The sequence below is a fragment of the Kogia breviceps genome, chromosome 3 (genome assembly GCF_026419965.1).
Source record: "Kogia breviceps isolate mKogBre1 chromosome 3, mKogBre1 haplotype 1, whole genome shotgun sequence".
NCBI classification, from domain to species: Eukaryota; Metazoa; Chordata; class Mammalia; order Artiodactyla; family Physeteridae; genus Kogia; species Kogia breviceps.
The window spans coordinates 94,985,306-95,002,363 of NC_081312.1; positions in this window are offsets into that span (position 1 = coordinate 94,985,306).

Here is a 17,058-nt window from a genome sequence, read left to right on the forward strand (position 1 = left end):
TGCAATGCAGATTTGCCTGCCTGTGTCTTTCCACTTCTGTCTTCTTTCTTAGGTTATAGGCCCAAGAGTGGGCCTGCTGGATCATATCGTAACTCAGTGTTTACCTTGTAAAGGCACCTCCATTCTGTTCCCATTAGTGCCTCTTACCAGGTGAAGTCCTGTGGCGAGCATTGCCCTCTGAGGAAGGTGCCACTAAGACCCTCATAAGCCTCAGGGCCCGACTGTACTCTCCTTGGTATGCATCCTGGACTTTATGGTATGAACATACAAAAGGAGATGGTCTTTGGCCAAATCGCTCCAGGGACCTGCTCAGTTACTGGGAGTCCCTGGTTGTTCCCTAAAGCTAGGAAAAGCAACCCTGGAGGGGGAATTGGTGCCTTTGAGGGAGAAGCCGAGAAGCCAACCAACCAGCTGATGCTGATAAGGTGTGACTAAGCCGAGAAGCCAACCAACCAGCTGATGCCGATAAGGCGTGACTAAGCAAATTCCCTGCTTTAGGGGTGTATATATATGGCTATGCTTTGTTATTAAACTTGCCTTGCAACCATCAGTTGCTTGTGCCCTTCTGATCCCATACCTTGGTGCGTTCACTTCCCTACCCCCTCTCGTCGATTGTTGCTACACTTTGAGGACCCGCCGCGGCTGGCGGCAAAGTCCCACTTCACGTAGAGGGTATGCACTTCTCCACAACCCCTTCAGCATGAATTGTTGGTAGTTTTGTTGCTGATGGTTCTTCTGACTGGTGTGAGCCGATACCTCCGTGGTTGGATGTGCATGCGTCTCATAAAGCCTTGAAATTGAGCTTTCAGGGATGTCCTTTTTTTCTTCAAACTGTGCGTGTAGCTTACGTCATCACATTCTTTTCTTGAAGTATGTGCCACGTTTTGAAATATTTTGGCCACTACCTCCCTCAGGACATTTTGAGGGCAGGTTTCATTGACAGCCCTCCAGGACTTGTGCACATGAAGTGACCATTAGCACGGGTTTTCAAGCTGCCGTTGCAGGTAACAGCCAGAGGGCTGCAGCATTTCTGCGTTTCCCACTCTGGTAACTAGTGAAACAGACCTTCCTGCCAGTGGTGTTCCTCGGTTATCAATGACGGTGGAATGTGTCTGGAGAAACCCCCCAAAGCTGATGTCTCCTTACTTATATCTGTTTTTAGAATGGAACTTCTATTTTTCACTGGAGTACTCTTCCATTGTGTCCATGGCCCACTTCTCCTTTCTGCGTTCCTCTGTTGCTGGACATTTTCATTGCTTCCAAGTGTTGGCTATGGTAAACATTGCTGGATTGCAGGATTGCCAGCCCGTGTCTTTTTGATTCTCATCCTGTCGGGTGATAGACCCAGCAGTGGGTATGCTTGATTGAACGGTCGCTCAATGTTGACCCTTTCCAGGCAACTCCACTGTGTTTTCCTTAGGGGCTCTTACCACGTCCCACTTAGAACCGAGGGTACGCATTTCTTCACCACCCCTTCAGCATTTATTGTTTGCAGAAGTTTTGCTGATGGCCATTCTGAGTGGTGTGACCTGATAGGTTTTTGTAACGTGTATTTTCGTGTCTTTAATAATTCCTAAGGTTCAGCCTTTTTCCACGCCTTTTTTTTATTCTGTTAAACAAAAACAGAAGAAAAACCGTGAGTACAATAAACCTCTTGAAATTGTCTTCTTGGAAGGTTGCCCTCTTTTGACTTTTTTGGTCGATTTTCGACCCCAGGTTTTTTTTTTTTTGGAGGGCAGGTGTCATTTACAAGCCTGCAATGTGTGTGAATATTGAGTGACCATTAGCACTGACTTTAAAGCTGCTGCTGTGCGAAACGGCCACAAGGCGTCAGCATTGCTACATTCCCACATCTGGTTACTAGGGCAGCAGAGCCCTTCTGGAAGTCCTGTTCCCAGGTTGTCAATTAGAACGGAATGTGCCAGGAAAAAACCCCAGAAGTTTATGTCACATTACTTCTTGTTCGCTCTTTTAATTCTTTTGATCGGGGTAACGATTAGAATATTGTTGGTCCTAGGTGTACACAATCTGGTTCGTTTGTACGTTTTGTGTGTGTGTATATATCTATATCTATATCTATATCTATATCTATATCTATTCTTGTACAGATCCTCTTCCCATGTAAATTATGGCAGAGTGTTCTGGTGACCTCCCTTGCTATATGGTCGGTCTGTTTGATATATGTATTTAATATGTATTTGTACACATATGGTGACACTAATCTTAATTTATCCATTCCCCCCACCTTTCATTTTACATAAGCTTAGTTTGTTTGCTAAGTCTGTGAGTGTCTTTCTTTGTGGAAATATGTTCATTTGTGTCAGCTGTTAGATAACGCCGATACGTGATGTCATACGGTATGTCTTTTGCTTTCCGACCTAACTCATGTTCTGTGATGATCTCTAGGCTCATCTCGGGTGCCTCAAAGAGCAGTGTTGCCTTGTTTTCCATGGCTAATAGTCCACTGTGTCCACGGACCAGCTCTTCTTATCCATTCATCTGTTGATGGACATTTGGGTTGCTTCGGTGTCTTGGCTACTGTGAAAACTCGTGGAGTGCAGCTCTTGCAGCCTGTCTTCTCAGGTGAGAGGCTCAGCTGTGGGTGTTCTGGATGGAATGGTGGCTCAATTTTTAATTTAAAACGCAGCTCCTTTCTGTTCTCATTATTGGCTGTTACAACTAGACATCTCCTCCGCAGACAGAGGGAACAGAGTTCTCTAAAACCCCTTCAGCATTTATTGTTTGTAGTCTTTTGGCTGACGGTAGTTAACTTGGGTGAGTTGAAAGCTTTTTGTAGGTTAGAGGAGTCTGATCATTCCTGATGTTGAGCTTTTCTCCATTTTCCTTTTTTTGATAAAGAGTGAGTAAAACTTACCTCTTCATACTATCTCTCTGACACATTTGCCTGCTTTGAATTTTTTTGGCCACTGCCTAGCTCAGGAGATTTTTTTTTTTTTTGAGGGCAGGTGTCTTTTAGAGGCCTGAGTCCTTGTGAATGTTAAGTGACCCATAGCTATGCGTTTAAAGCCGCTCTTGCGGGAAACGGCCACAAGGCGGCAGCATTTCTCCATTTCCAACTCTGGGTTTTCCTGCAACAGAGGCTTCCTGGAAATTGTGTTCGTAGGCTGCAAATGAGAGTGCAGTGTGCCAGGGCAAACCCCCAAGAGCTTATATCTCCTTACTTCTTGTGTGTTTTTAAAAATTTAATTGTTATCTAGTATCACAGCCAATTGGATAAAAACGTGGTGTGTGTTCTAGGTGTACAGCATCTGGTTCATTATATGTATGTATCGATCTATTCATCTTTGGATCCTTTCCCGTGTAGGTTATTACAGAGCGTTGAGTCGACCTCTCTTGGTATTCCTTAGGTATTTTGTGATTATATATTTCATATGTATCAGTACATGTCTGTAAAGCCCCATATCCAAATTCATACATTCCTTACACCTTTCCACTTGGTTAAGCAGACTTGGTTTTCTGGATCTATGCACGGCCTTCTCTTGGAAATGACTTCACGGGTATCAATGTTGAAGTAACAACTATAAGTGATGTCATAGGATATTTATATTTCGGTTTCTTTCGTACTTCCTTTTGGGTGAGTATCTCTAGATCCTTCTACGGTGGTGCCAGCGGCACTGTTCCATGCTTTTCCGTGGCTCATATTCCATTGTGCACATGGGCCCCTTCTTCTTGGTGCATTGTTCTGTTGATGGACATTTGGGTTTCTTCCAAGTCTTGGCTATGGTACATGTTGCTGCAGTGCAGGATGGCCAGCCTGTGTCTTTTTGATTTTGGTCTACTCGGGAGATAGGCCCATCAGTGGGCCTACCCGATTACATGTTAGCTCAATTTTTACCTTTCAACGCACCTCCACGGTGTTCTCACTACTAGCCGTTGCCACGTTACGTCCCAGCGGCCGCTAGAGGGCACAGAGTTCTCTAAAACACCTTGAGCATTTATTCTTTGTAGACTCTGTGGCTGATGATCATCCTGACGACTGTGGGTGAACGTTTTTGTCGACTGGATTTGCATGGCTTTATTAATTCCTGATGTTGAGCATTTTTCCATGCCCTTTTATTTATCACGAGAGAAAGAAAGAAAGAGAAGACAAAATGTGCGCAAAACATGCCTCTTGAAATGGTCGTTTTGAAATGTGCACGTCTTTTGAGTTTTTTTCCTCGATTTACGACCCAAGAATTGTTTTTGAGGGCAGGTGTCATTTATAGGCCTGCAATGATTTTGAATATCAAGTGACCATTAGCACTGGGTTTGAAGCTGCTGTTTTGAGAAACGGCCACAAGGCGGCAGCAGGTCTCCTTTCCCAAACCTGGTTACTAGGGCAACAGAGCCTCCGTGGAAGTTGTATTCTCGGTTGTCAATTTGAATGGAATGTGCCAGGAAAAAGCCCCTTAAGTTTGTGTCTCACGACTGACTTGTTCGTTTTTTAATTTAATGTTTATTTTTTTCTCACAGCAAGTTTGATTACAATGTTTTGCTTGTTGTAGGTGTGAAAGATGTGGCTCTTTTACACATAAACATGTATCTAGTCTTCTTTGGATCCTTTTCCCATGTAGCTTATGACACAATGTTGAGTACTCTTCTCTTGGTGTTCCGTAGGCCTTTGGTGATTATGTATTTCACCTGTGTTTGTATCTCTCTCTCTCTCTTTCTTTTTTTTTTTTGTGGTATGCGGGCCTCTCACTGTTGTGGCCTCTCCCGTTGCGGAGCACAGGCTCCGGACGCGCAGGCCTAGCGGCCATGGCTCACAGGCTTAGTTGCTCCGCGGCATGTGGGATCTTCCCGGACCAGGGCACGAACCCGTGTCTCCTGCATCGGCAGGCGGATTCTCAACCACTGCGCCACCAGGGAAGACCTGTATATCTCTCTTAAACCCAAGTTCCTAATGTACACAGTTCTCACACCTGTCCATGGGTGAACCATAAATCTGTTTATTGCATCTGTGATTGCCTTTCTCTGTGGAAATATCTTCAGTGATATCAATTTTTAGGTAACACCTATAAGTGATATCGTAGGATATGTATCTTTCGCTTTGTGACTTACTGCGAGTTGCGTGATGAACTCTAGCCTCACCTATGGTGCTGTTGATGGCATTGTTTCATTTTGTTTCCTTGGCTAATATTCCATCTGTACAGGTCCCTGTTCTTCTTTGTCCACTCATCTGTTGATGGACTTTCTGGTTGCTTCCATGTCCTGGCTATTGTAATACTCCTGCAATGCAGATTTGCCTGCCTGTGTCTTTCCACTTCTGTCTTCTTTCTTAGGTTATAGGCCCAAGAGTGGGCCTGCTGGATCATATCGTAACTCAGTGTTTACCTTGTAAAGTCACCTCCATTCTGTTCCCATTAGTGCCTCTTACCAGGTGAAGTCCTGTGGCGAGCATTGCCCTCTGAGGAAGGTGCCACTAAGACCCTCATAAGCCTCAGGGCCCGACTGTACTCTCCTTGGTATGCATCCTGGACTTTATGGTATGAACATACAAAAGGAGATGGTCTTTGGCCAAATCGCTCCAGGGACCTGCTCCGTTACTGGGAGTCCCTGGTTGTTCCCTAAAGCTAGGAAAAGCAACCCTGGAGGGGGAATTGGTGCCTTTGAGGGAGAAGCCGAGCAGCCAACCAACCAGCTGATGCTGATAAGGTGTGACTAAGCCGAGAAGCCAACCAACCAGCTGATGCCGATAAGGCGTGACTAAGCAAATTCCCTGCTTTAGGGGTGTATATATATGGCTATGCTTTGTTATTAAACTTGCCTTGCAACCGTCAGTTGCTTGTGCCCTTCTGATCCCATACCTTGGTGCGTTCACTTCCCTACCCCCTCTCGTCGATTGTTGCTACACTTTGAGGACCCGCCGCGGCTGGCGGCAAAGTCCCACTTCACGTAGAGGGTATGCACTTCTCCACAACCCCTTCAGCATGAATTGTTGGTAGTTTTGTTGCTGATGGTTCTTCTGACTGGTGTGAGCCGATACCTCCGTGGTTGGATGTGCATGCGTCTCATAAAGCCTTGAAATTGAGCTTTCAGGGATGTCCTTTTTTTCTTCAAACTGTGCGTGTAGCTTACGTCATCACATTCTTTTCTTGAAGTATGTGCCACGTTTTGAAATATTTTGGCCACTACCTCCCTCAGGACATTTTGAGGGCAGGTTTCATTGACAGCCCTCCAGGACTTGTGCACATGAAGTGACCATTAGCACGGGTTTTCAAGCTGCCGTTGCAGGTAACAGCCAGAGGGCTGCAGCATTTCTGCGTTTCCCACTCTGGTAACTAGTGAAACAGACCTTCCTGCCAGTGGTGTTCCTCGGTTATCAATGACGGTGGAATGTGTCTGGAGAAACCCCCCAAAGCTGATGTCTCCTTACTTATATCTGTTTTTAGAATGGAACTTCTATTTTTCACTGGAGTACTCTTCCATTGTGTCCATGGCCCACTTCTCCTTTCTGCGTTCCTCTGTTGCTGGACATTTTCATTGCTTCCAAGTGTTGGCTATGGTAAACATTGCTGGATTGCAGGATTGCCAGCCCGTGTCTTTTTGATTCTCATCCTGTCGGGTGATAGACCCAGCAGTGGGTATGCTTGATTGAACGGTCGCTCAATGTTGACCCTTTCCAGGCAACTCCACTGTGTTTTCCTTAGGGGCTCTTACCACGTCCCACTTAGAACCGAGGGTACGCATTTCTTCACCACCCCTTCAGCATTTATTGTTTGCAGAAGTTTTGCTGATGGCCATTCTGAGTGGTGTGACCTGATAGGTTTTTGTAACGTGTATTTTCGTGTCTTTAATAATTCCTAAGGTTCAGCCTTTTTCCACGCCTTTTTTTTATTCTGTTAAACAAAAACAGAAGAAAAACCGTGAGTACAATAAACCTCTTGAAATTGTCTTCTTGGAAGGTTGCCCTCTTTTGACTTTTTTGGTCGATTTTCGACCCCAGGATTTTTTTTTTTTTTGGAGGGCAGGTGTCATTTACAAGCCTGCAATGTGTGTGAATATTGAGTGACCATTAGCACTGACTTTAAAGCTGCTGCTGTGCGAAACGGCCACAAGGCGTCAGCATTGCTACATTCCCACATCTGGTTACTAGGGCAGCAGAGCCCTTCTGGAAGTCCTGTTCCCAGGTTGTCAATTAGAACGGAATGTGCCAGGAAAAAAACCCCAGAAGTTTATGTCACATTACTTCTTGTTCGCTCTTTTAATTCTTTTGATCGGGGTAACGATTAGAATATTGTTGGTCCTAGGTGTACACAATCTGGTTCGTTTGTACGTTTTGTGTGTGTGTATATATATCTATATATCTATATCTATATCTATATCTATTCTTGTACAGATCCTCTTCCCATGTAAATTATTGCAGAGTGTTCTGGTGACCTCCCTTGCTATATGGTCGGTCTGTTTGATATATGTATTTAATATGTATTTGTACACATATGGTGACACTAATCTTAATTTATCCATTCCCCCCACCTTTCATTTCACATAAGCTTAGTTTGTTTGCTAAGTCTGTGAGTGTCTTTCTTTGTGGAAATATGTTCATTTGTGTCAGCTGTTAGATAACGCCGATACGTGATGTCATACGGTATGTCTTTTGCTTTCCGACCTAACTCATGTTCTGTGATGATCTCTAGGCTCATCTCGGGTGCCTCAAAGAGCAGTGTTGCCTTGTTTTCCATGGCTAATAGTCCACTGTGTCCACGGACCAGCTCTTCTTATCCATTCATCTGTTGATGGACATTTTGGTTGCTTCGGTGTCTTGGCTACTGTGAAAACTCGTGGAGTGCAGCTCTTGCAGCCTGTCTTCTCAGGTGAGAGGCTCAGCTGTGGGTGTTCTGGATGGAATGGTGGCTCAATTTTTAATTTAAAACGCAGCTCCTTTCTGTTCTCATTATTGGCTGTTACAACTAGACATCTCCTCCGCAGACAGAGGGAACAGAGTTCTCTAAAACCCCTTCAGCATTTATTGTTTGTAGTCTTTTGGCTGACGGTAGTTAACTTGGGTGAGTTGAAAGCTTTTTGTAGGTTAGAGGAGTCTGATGATTCCTGATGTTGAGCTTTTCTCCATTTTCCTTTTTTTGATAAAGAGTGAGTAAAACTTACCTCTTCATACTATCTCTCTGACACATTTGCCTGCTTTGAATTTTTTTGGCCACTGCCTAGCTCAGGAGATTTTTTTTTTTTTTGAGGGCAGGTGTCTTTTAGAGGCCTGAGTCCTTGTGAATGTTAAGTGACCCATAGCTATGCGTTTAAAGCCGCTCTTGCGGGAAACGGCCACAAGGCGGCAGCATTTCTCCATTTCCAACTCTGGGTTTTCCTGCAACAGAGGCTTCCTGGAAATTGTGTTCGTAGGCTGCAAATGAGAGTGCAGTGTGCCAGGGCAAACCCCCAAGAGCTTATATCTCCTTACTTCTTGTGTGTTTTTAAAAATTTAATTGTTATCTAGTATCACAGCCAATTGGATAAAAATGTGGTGTGTGTTCTAGGTGTACAGCATCTGGTTCATTATATGTATGTATCGATCTATTCATCTTTGGATCCTTTCCCGTGTAGGTTATTACAGAGCGTTGAGTCGACCTCTCTTGGTATTCCTTAGGTATTTTGTGATTATATATTTCATATGTATCAGTACATGTCTGTAAAGCCCCATATCCAAATTCATACATTCCTTACACCTTTCCACTTGGTTAAGCAGAGTTGGTTTTCTGGATCTATGCACGGCCTTCTCTTGGAAATGACTTCACGGGTATCAATGTTGAAGTAACAACTATAAGTGATGTCATAGGATATTTATATTTCGGTTTCTTTCGTACTTCCTTTTGGGTGAGTATCTCTAGATCCTTCTACGGTGGTGCCAGCGGCACTGTTCCATGCTTTTCCGTGGCTCATATTCCATTGTGCACGTGGGCCCCTTCTTCTTGGTGCATTGTTCTGTTGATGGACATTTGGGTTTCTTCCAAGTCTTGGCTATGGTACATGTTGCTGCAGTGCAGGATGGCCAGCCTGTGTCTTTTTGATTTTGGTCTACTCGGGAGATAGGCCCATCAGTGGGCCTACCCGATTACATGTTAGCTCAATTTTTACCTTTCAACGCACCTCCACGGTGTTCTCACTACTAGCCGTTGCCACGTTACGTCCCAGCGGCCGCTAGAGGGCACAGAGTTCTCTAAAACACCTTGAGCATTTATTCTTTGTAGACTCTGTGGCTGATGATCATCCTGACGACTGTGGGTGAACGTTTTTGTCGACTGGATTTGCATGGCTTTATTAATTCCTGATGTTGAGCATTTTTCCATGCCCTTTTATTTATCACGAGAGAAAGAAAGAAAGAGAAGACAAAATGTGCGCAAAACATGCCTCTTGAAATGGTCGTTTTGAAATGTGCACGTCTTTTGAGTTTTTTTCCTCGATTTACGACCCAAGAATTGTTTTTGAGGGCAGGTGTCATTTATAGGCCTGCAATGATTTTGAATATCAAGTGACCATTAGCACTGGGTTTGAAGCTGCTGTTTTGAGAAACGGCCACAAGGCGGCAGCAGGTCTCCTTTCCCAAACCTGGTTACTAGGGCAACAGAGCCTCCGTGGAAGTTGTATTCTCGGTTGTCAATTTGAATGGAATGTGCCAGGAAAAAGCCCCTTAAGTTTGTGTCTCACGACTGACTTGTTCGTTTTTTAATTTAATGTTTATTTTTTTCTCACAGCAAGTTTGATTACAATGTTTTGCTTGTTGTAGGTGTGAAAGATGTGGCTCTTTTACACATAAACATGTATCTAGTCTTCTTTGGATCCTTTTCCCATGTAGCTTATGACACAATGTTGAGTACTCTTCTCTTGGTGTTCCGTAGGCCTTTGGTGATTATGTATTTCACCTGTGTTTGTATCTCTCTCTCTCTCTTTTTTTTTTTGTGGTATGCGGGCCTCTCACTGTTGTGGCCTCTCCCGTTGCGGAGCACAGGCTCCGGACGCGCAGGCCTAGCGGCCATGGCTCACAGGCTTAGTTGCTCCGCGGCATGTGGGATCTTCCCGGACCAGGGCACGAACCCGTGTCTCCTGCATCGGCAGGCGGATTCTCAACCACTGCGCCACCAGGGAAGACCTGTATATCTCTCTTAAACCCAAGTTCCTAATGTACACAGTTCTCACACCTGTCCATGGGTGAACCATAAATCTGTTTATTGCATCTGTGATTGCCTTTCTCTGTGGAAATATCTTCAGTGATATCAATTTTTAGGTAACACCTATAAGTGATATCGTAGGATATGTATCTTTCGCTTTGTGACTTACTGCGAGTTGCGTGATGAACTCTAGCCTCACCTATGGTGCTGTTGATGGCATTGTTTCATTTTGTTTCCTTGGCTAATATTCCATCTGTACAGGTCCCTGTTCTTCTTTGTCCACTCATCTGTTGATGGACTTTCTGGTTGCTTCCATGTCCTGGCTATTGTAATACTCCTGCAATGCAGATTTGCCTGCCTGTGTCTTTCCACTTCTGTCTTCTTTCTTAGGTTATAGGCCCAAGAGTGGGCCTGCTGGATCATATCGTAACTCAGTGTTTACCTTGTAAAGGCACCTCCATTCTGTTCCCATTAGTGCCTCTTACCAGGTGAAGTCCTGTGGCGAGCATTGCCCTCTGAGGAAGGTGCCACTAAGACCCTCATAAGCCTCAGGGCCCGACTGTACTCTCCTTGGTATGCATCCTGGACTTTATGGTATGAATATACAAAAGGAGATGGTCTTTGGCCAAATCGCTCCAGGGACCTGCTCAGTTACTGGGAGTCCCTGGTTGTTCCCTAAAGCTAGGAAAAGCAACCCTGGAGGGGGAATTGGTGCCTTTGAGGGAGAAGCCGAGAAGCCAACCAACCAGCTGATGCTGATAAGGTGTGACTAAGCCGAGAAGCCAACCAACCAGCTGATGCCGATAAGGCGTGACTAAGCAAATTCCCTGCTTTAGGGGTGTATATATATGGCTATGCTTTGTTATTAAACTTGCCTTGCAACCGTCAGTTGCTTGTGCCCTTCTGATCCCATACCTTGGTGCGTTCACTTCCCTACCCCCTCTCGTCGATTGTTGCTACACTTTGAGGACCCGCCGCGGCTGGCGGCAAAGTCCCACTTCACGTAGAGGGTATGCACTTCTCCACAACCCCTTCAGCATGAATTGTTGGTAGTTTTGTTGCTGATGGTTCTTCTGACTGGTGTGAGCCGATACCTCCGTGGTTGGATGTGCATGCGTCTCATAAAGCCTTGAAATTGAGCTTTCAGGGATGTCCTTTTTTTCTTCAAACTGTGCGTGTAGCTTACGTCATCACATTCTTTTCTTGAAGTATGTGCCACGTTTTGAAATATTTTGGCCACTACCTCCCTCAGGACATTTTGAGGGCAGGTTTCATTGACAGCCCTCCAGGACTTGTGCACATGAAGTGACCATTAGCACGGGTTTTCAAGCTGCCGTTGCAGGTAACGGCCAGAGGGCTGCAGCATTTCTGCGTTTCCCACTCTGGTAACTAGTGAAACAGACCTTCCTGCCAGTGGTGTTCCTCGGTTATCAATGACGGTGGAATGTGTCTGGAGAAACCCCCCAAAGCTGATGTCTCCTTACTTATATCTGTTTTTAGAATGGAACTTCTATTTTTCACTGGAGTACTCTTCCATTGTGTCCATGGCCCACTTCTCCTTTCTGCGTTCCTCTGTTGCTGGACATTTTCATTGCTTCCAAGTGTTGGCTATGGTAAACATTGCTGGATTGCAGGATTGCCAGCCCGTGTCTTTTTGATTCTCATCCTGTCGGGTGATAGACCCAGCAGTGGGTATGCTTGATTGAACGGTCGCTCAATGTTGACCCTTTCCAGGCAACTCCACTGTGTTTTCCTTAGGGGCTCTTACCACGTCCCACTTAGAACCGAGGGTACGCATTTCTTCACCACCCCTTCAGCATTTATTGTTTGCAGAAGTTTTGCTGATGGCCATTCTGAGTGGTGTGACCTGATAGGTTTTTGTAACGTGTATTTTCGTGTCTTTAATAATTCCTAAGGTTCAGCCTTTTTCCACGCCTTTTTTTTATTCTGTTAAACAAAAACAGAAGAAAAACCGTGAGTACAATAAACCTCTTGAAATTGTCTTCTTGGAAGGTTGCCCTCTTTTGACTTTTTTGGTCGATTTTCGACCCCAGGATTTTTTTTTTTTTGGAGGGCAGGTGTCATTTACAAGCCTGCAATGTGTGTGAATATTGAGTGACCATTAGCACTGACTTTAAAGCTGCTGCTGTGCGAAACGGCCACAAGGCGTCAGCATTGCTACATTCCCACATCTGGTTACTAGGGCAGCAGAGCCCTTCTGGAAGTCCTGTTCCCAGGTTGTCAATTAGAACGGAATGTGCCAGGAAAAAACCCCAGAAGTTTATGTCACATTACTTCTTGTTCGCTCTTTTAATTCGTTTGATCGGGGTAACGATTAGAATATTGTTGGTCCTAGGTGTACACAATCTGGTTCGTTTGTACGTTTTGTGTGTGTGTATATATCTATATCTATATCTATATCTATATCTATATCTATATCTATATCTATTCTTGTACAGATCCTCTTCCCATGTAAGTTATTGCAGAGTGTTCTGGTGACCTCCCTTGCTATATGGTCGGTCTGTTTGATATATGTATTTAATATGTATTTGTACACATATGGTGACACTAATCTTAATTTATCCATTCCCCCCACCTTTCATTTTACATAAGCTTAGTTTGTTTGCTAAGTCTGTGAGTGTCTTTCTTTGTGGAAATATGTTCATTTGTGTCAGCTGTTAGATAACGCCGATACGTGATGTCATACGGTATGTCTTTTGCTTTCCGACCTAACTCATGTTCTGTGATGATCTCTAGGCTCATCTCGGGTGCCTCAAAGAGCAGTGTTGCCTTGTTTTCCATGGCTAATAGTCCACTGTGTCCACGGACCAGCTCTTCTTATCCATTCATCTGTTGATGGACATTTGGGTTGCTTCGGTGTCTTGGCTACTGTGAAAACTCGTGGAGTGCAGCTCTTGCAGCCTGTCTTCTCAGGTGAGAGGCTCAGCTGTGGGTGTTCTGGATGGAATGGTGGCTCAATTTTTAATTTAAAACGCAGCTCCTTTCTGTTCTCATTATTGGCTGTTACAACTAGACATCTCCTCCGCAGACAGAGGGAACAGAGTTCTCTAAAACCCCTTCAGCATTTATTGTTTGTAGTCTTTTGGCTGACGGTAGTTAACTTGGGTGAGTTGAAAGCTTTTTGTAGGTTAGAGGAGTCTGATCATTCCTGATGTTGAGCTTTTCTCCATTTTCCTTTTTTTGATAAAGAGTGAGTAAAACTTACCTCTTCATACTATCTCTCTGACACATTTGCCTGCTTTGAATTTTTTTGGCCACTGCCTAGCTCAGGAGATTTTTTTTTTTTTTGAGGGCAGGTGTCTTTTAGAGGCCTGAGTCCTTGTGAATGTTAAGTGACCCATAGCTATGCGTTTAAAGCCGCTCTTGCGGGAAACGGCCACAAGGCGGCAGCATTTCTCCATTTCCAACTCTGGGTTTTCCTGCAACAGAGGCTTCCTGGAAATTGTGTTCGTAGGCTGCAAATGAGAGTGCAGTGTGCCAGGGCAAACCCCCAAGAGCTTATATCTCCTTACTTCTTGTGTGTTTTTAAAAATTTAATTGTTATCTAGTATCACAGCCAATTGGATAAAAACGTGGTGTGTGTTCTAGGTGTACAGCATCTGGTTCATTATATGTATGTATCGATCTATTCATCTTTGGATCCTTTCCCGTGTAGGTTATTACAGAGCGTTGAGTCGACCTCTCTTGGTATTCCTTAGGTATTTTGTGATTATATATTTCATATGTATCAGTACATGTCTGTAAAGCCCCATATCCAAATTCATACATTCCTTACACCTTTCCACTTGGTTAAGCAGACTTGGTTTTCTGGATCTATGCACGGCCTTCTCTTGGAAATGACTTCACGGGTATCAATGTTGAAGTAACAACTATAAGTGATGTCATAGGATATTTATATTTCGGTTTCTTTCGTACTTCCTTTTGGGTGAGTATCTCTAGATCCTTCTACGGTGGTGCCAGCGGCACTGTTCCATGCTTTTCCGTGGCTCATATTCCATTGTGCACATGGGCCCCTTCTTCTTGGTGCATTGTTCTGTTGATGGACATTTGGGTTTCTTCCAAGTCTTGGCTATGGTACATGTTGCTGCAGTGCAGGATGGCCAGCCTGTGTCTTTTTGATTTTGGTCTACTCGGGAGATAGGCCCATCAGTGGGCCTACCCGATTACATGTTAGCTCAATTTTTACCTTTCAACGCACCTCCACGGTGTTCTCACTACTAGCCGTTGCCACGTTACGTCCCAGCGGCCGCTAGAGGGCACAGAGTTCTCTAAAACACCTTGAGCATTTATTCTTTGTAGACTCTGTGGCTGATGATCATCCTGACGACTGTGGGTGAACGTTTTTGTCGACTGGATTTGCATGGCTTTATTAATTCCTGATGTTGAGCATTTTTCCATGCCCTTTTATTTATCACGAGAGAAAGAAAGAAAGAGAAGACAAAATGTGCGCAAAACATGCCTCTTGAAATGGTCGTTTTGAAATGTGCACGTCTTTTGAGTTTTTTTCCTCGATTTACGACCCAAGAATTGTTTTTGAGGGCAGGTGTCATTTATAGGCCTGCAATGATTTTGAATATCAAGTGACCATTAGCACTGGGTTTGAAGCTGCTGTTTTGAGAAATGGCCACAAGGCGGCAGCAGGTCTCCTTTCCCAAACCTGGTTACTAGGGCAACAGAGCCTCCGTGGAAGTTGTATTCTCGGTTGTCAATTTGAATGGAATGCGCCAGGAAAAAGCCCCTTAAGTTTGTGTCTCACGACTGACTTGTTCGTTTTTTAATTTAATGTTTATTTTTTTCTCACAGCAAGTTTGATTACAATGTTTTGCTTGTTGTAGGTGTGAAAGATGTGGCTCTTTTACACATAAACATGTATCTAGTCTTCTTTGGATCCTTTTCCCATGTAGCTTATGACACAATGTTGAGTACTCTTCTCTTGGTGTTCCGTAGGCCTTTGGTGATTATGTATTTCACCTGTGTTTGTATCTCTCTCTCTCTCTTTTTTTTTTTGTGGTATGCGGGCCTCTCACTGTTGTGGCCTCTCCCGTTGCGGAGCACAGGCTCCGGACGCGCAGGCCTAGCGGCCATGGCTCACAGGCTTAGTTGCTCCGCGGCATGTGGGATCTTCCCGGACCAGGGCACGAACCCGTGTCTCCTGCATCGGCAGGCGGATTCTCAACCACTGCGCCACCAGGGAAGACCTGTATATCTCTCTTAAACCCAAGTTCCTAATGTACACAGTTCTCACACCTGTCCATGGGTGAACCATAAATCTGTTTATTGCATCTGTGATTGCCTTTCTCTGTGGAAATATCTTCAGTGATATCAATTTTTAGGTAACACCTATAAGTGATATCGTAGGATATGTATCTTTCGCTTTGTGACTTACTGCGAGTTGCGTGATGAACTCTAGCCTCACCTATGGTGCTGTTGATGGCATTGTTTCATTTTGTTTCCTTGGCTAATATTCCATCTGTACAGGTCCCTGTTCTTCTTTGTCCACTCATCTGTTGATGGACTTTCTGGTTGCTTCCATGTCCTGGCTATTGTAATACTCCTGCAATGCAGATTTGCCTGCCTGTGTCTTTCCACTTCTGTCTTCTTTCTTAGGTTATAGGCCCAAGGGTGGGCCTGCTGGATCATATCGTAACTCAGTGTTTACCTTGTAAAGGCACCTCCATTCTGTTCCCATTAGTGCCTCTTACCAGGTGAAGTCCTGTGGCGAGCATTGCCCTCTGAGGAAGGTGCCACTAAGACCCTCATAAGCCTCAGGGCCCGACTGTACTCTCCTTGGTATGCATCCTGGACTTTATGGTATGAACATACAAAAGGAGATGGTCTTTGGCCAAATCGCTCCAGGGACCTGCTCAGTTACTGGGAGTCCCTGGTTGTTCCCTAAAGCTAGGAAAAGCAACCCTGGAGGGGGAATTGGTGCCTTTGAGGGAGAAGCCGAGAAGCCAACCAACCAGCTGATGCTGATAAGGTGTGACTAAGCCGAGAAGCCAACCAACCAGCTGATGCCGATAAGGCGTGACTAAGCAAATTCCCTGCTTTAGGGGTGTATATATATGGCTATGCTTTGTTATTAAACTTGCCTTGCAACCATCAGTTGCTTGTGCCCTTCTGATCCCATACCTTGGTGCGTTCACTTCCCTACCCCCTCTCGTCGATTGTTGCTACACTTTGAGGACCCGCCGCGGCTGGCGGCAAAGTCCCACTTCACGTAGAGGGTATGCACTTCTCCACAACCCCTTCAGCATGAATTGTTGGTAGTTTTGTTGCTGATGGTTCTTCTGACTGGTGTGAGCCGATACCTCCGTGGTTGGATGTGCATGCGTCTCATAAAGCCTTGAAATTGAGCTTTCAGGGATGTCCTTTTTTTCTTCAAACTGTGCGTGTAGCTTACGTCATCACATTCTTTTCTTGAAGTATGTGCCACGTTTTGAAATATTTTGGCCACTACCTCCCTCAGGACATTTTGAGGGCAGGTTTCATTGACAGCCCTCCAGGACTTGTGCACATGAAGTGACCATTAGCACGGGTTTTCAAGCTGCCGTTGCAGGTAACAGCCAGAGGGCTGCAGCATTTCTGCGTTTCCCACTCTGGTAACTAGTGAAACAGACCTTCCTGCCAGTGGTGTTCCTCGGTTATCAATGACGGTGGAATGTGTCTGGAGAAACCCCCCAAAGCTGATGTCTCCTTACTTATATCTGTTTTTAGAATGGAACTTCTATTTTTCACTGGAGTACTCTTCCATTGTGTCCATGGCCCACTTCTCCTTTCTGCGTTCCTCTGTTGCTGGACATTTTCATTGCTTCCAAGTGTTGGCTATGGTAAACATTGCTGGATTGCAGGATTGCCAGCCCGTGTCTTTTTGATTCTCATCCTGTCGGGTGATAGACCCAGCAGTGGGTATGCTTGA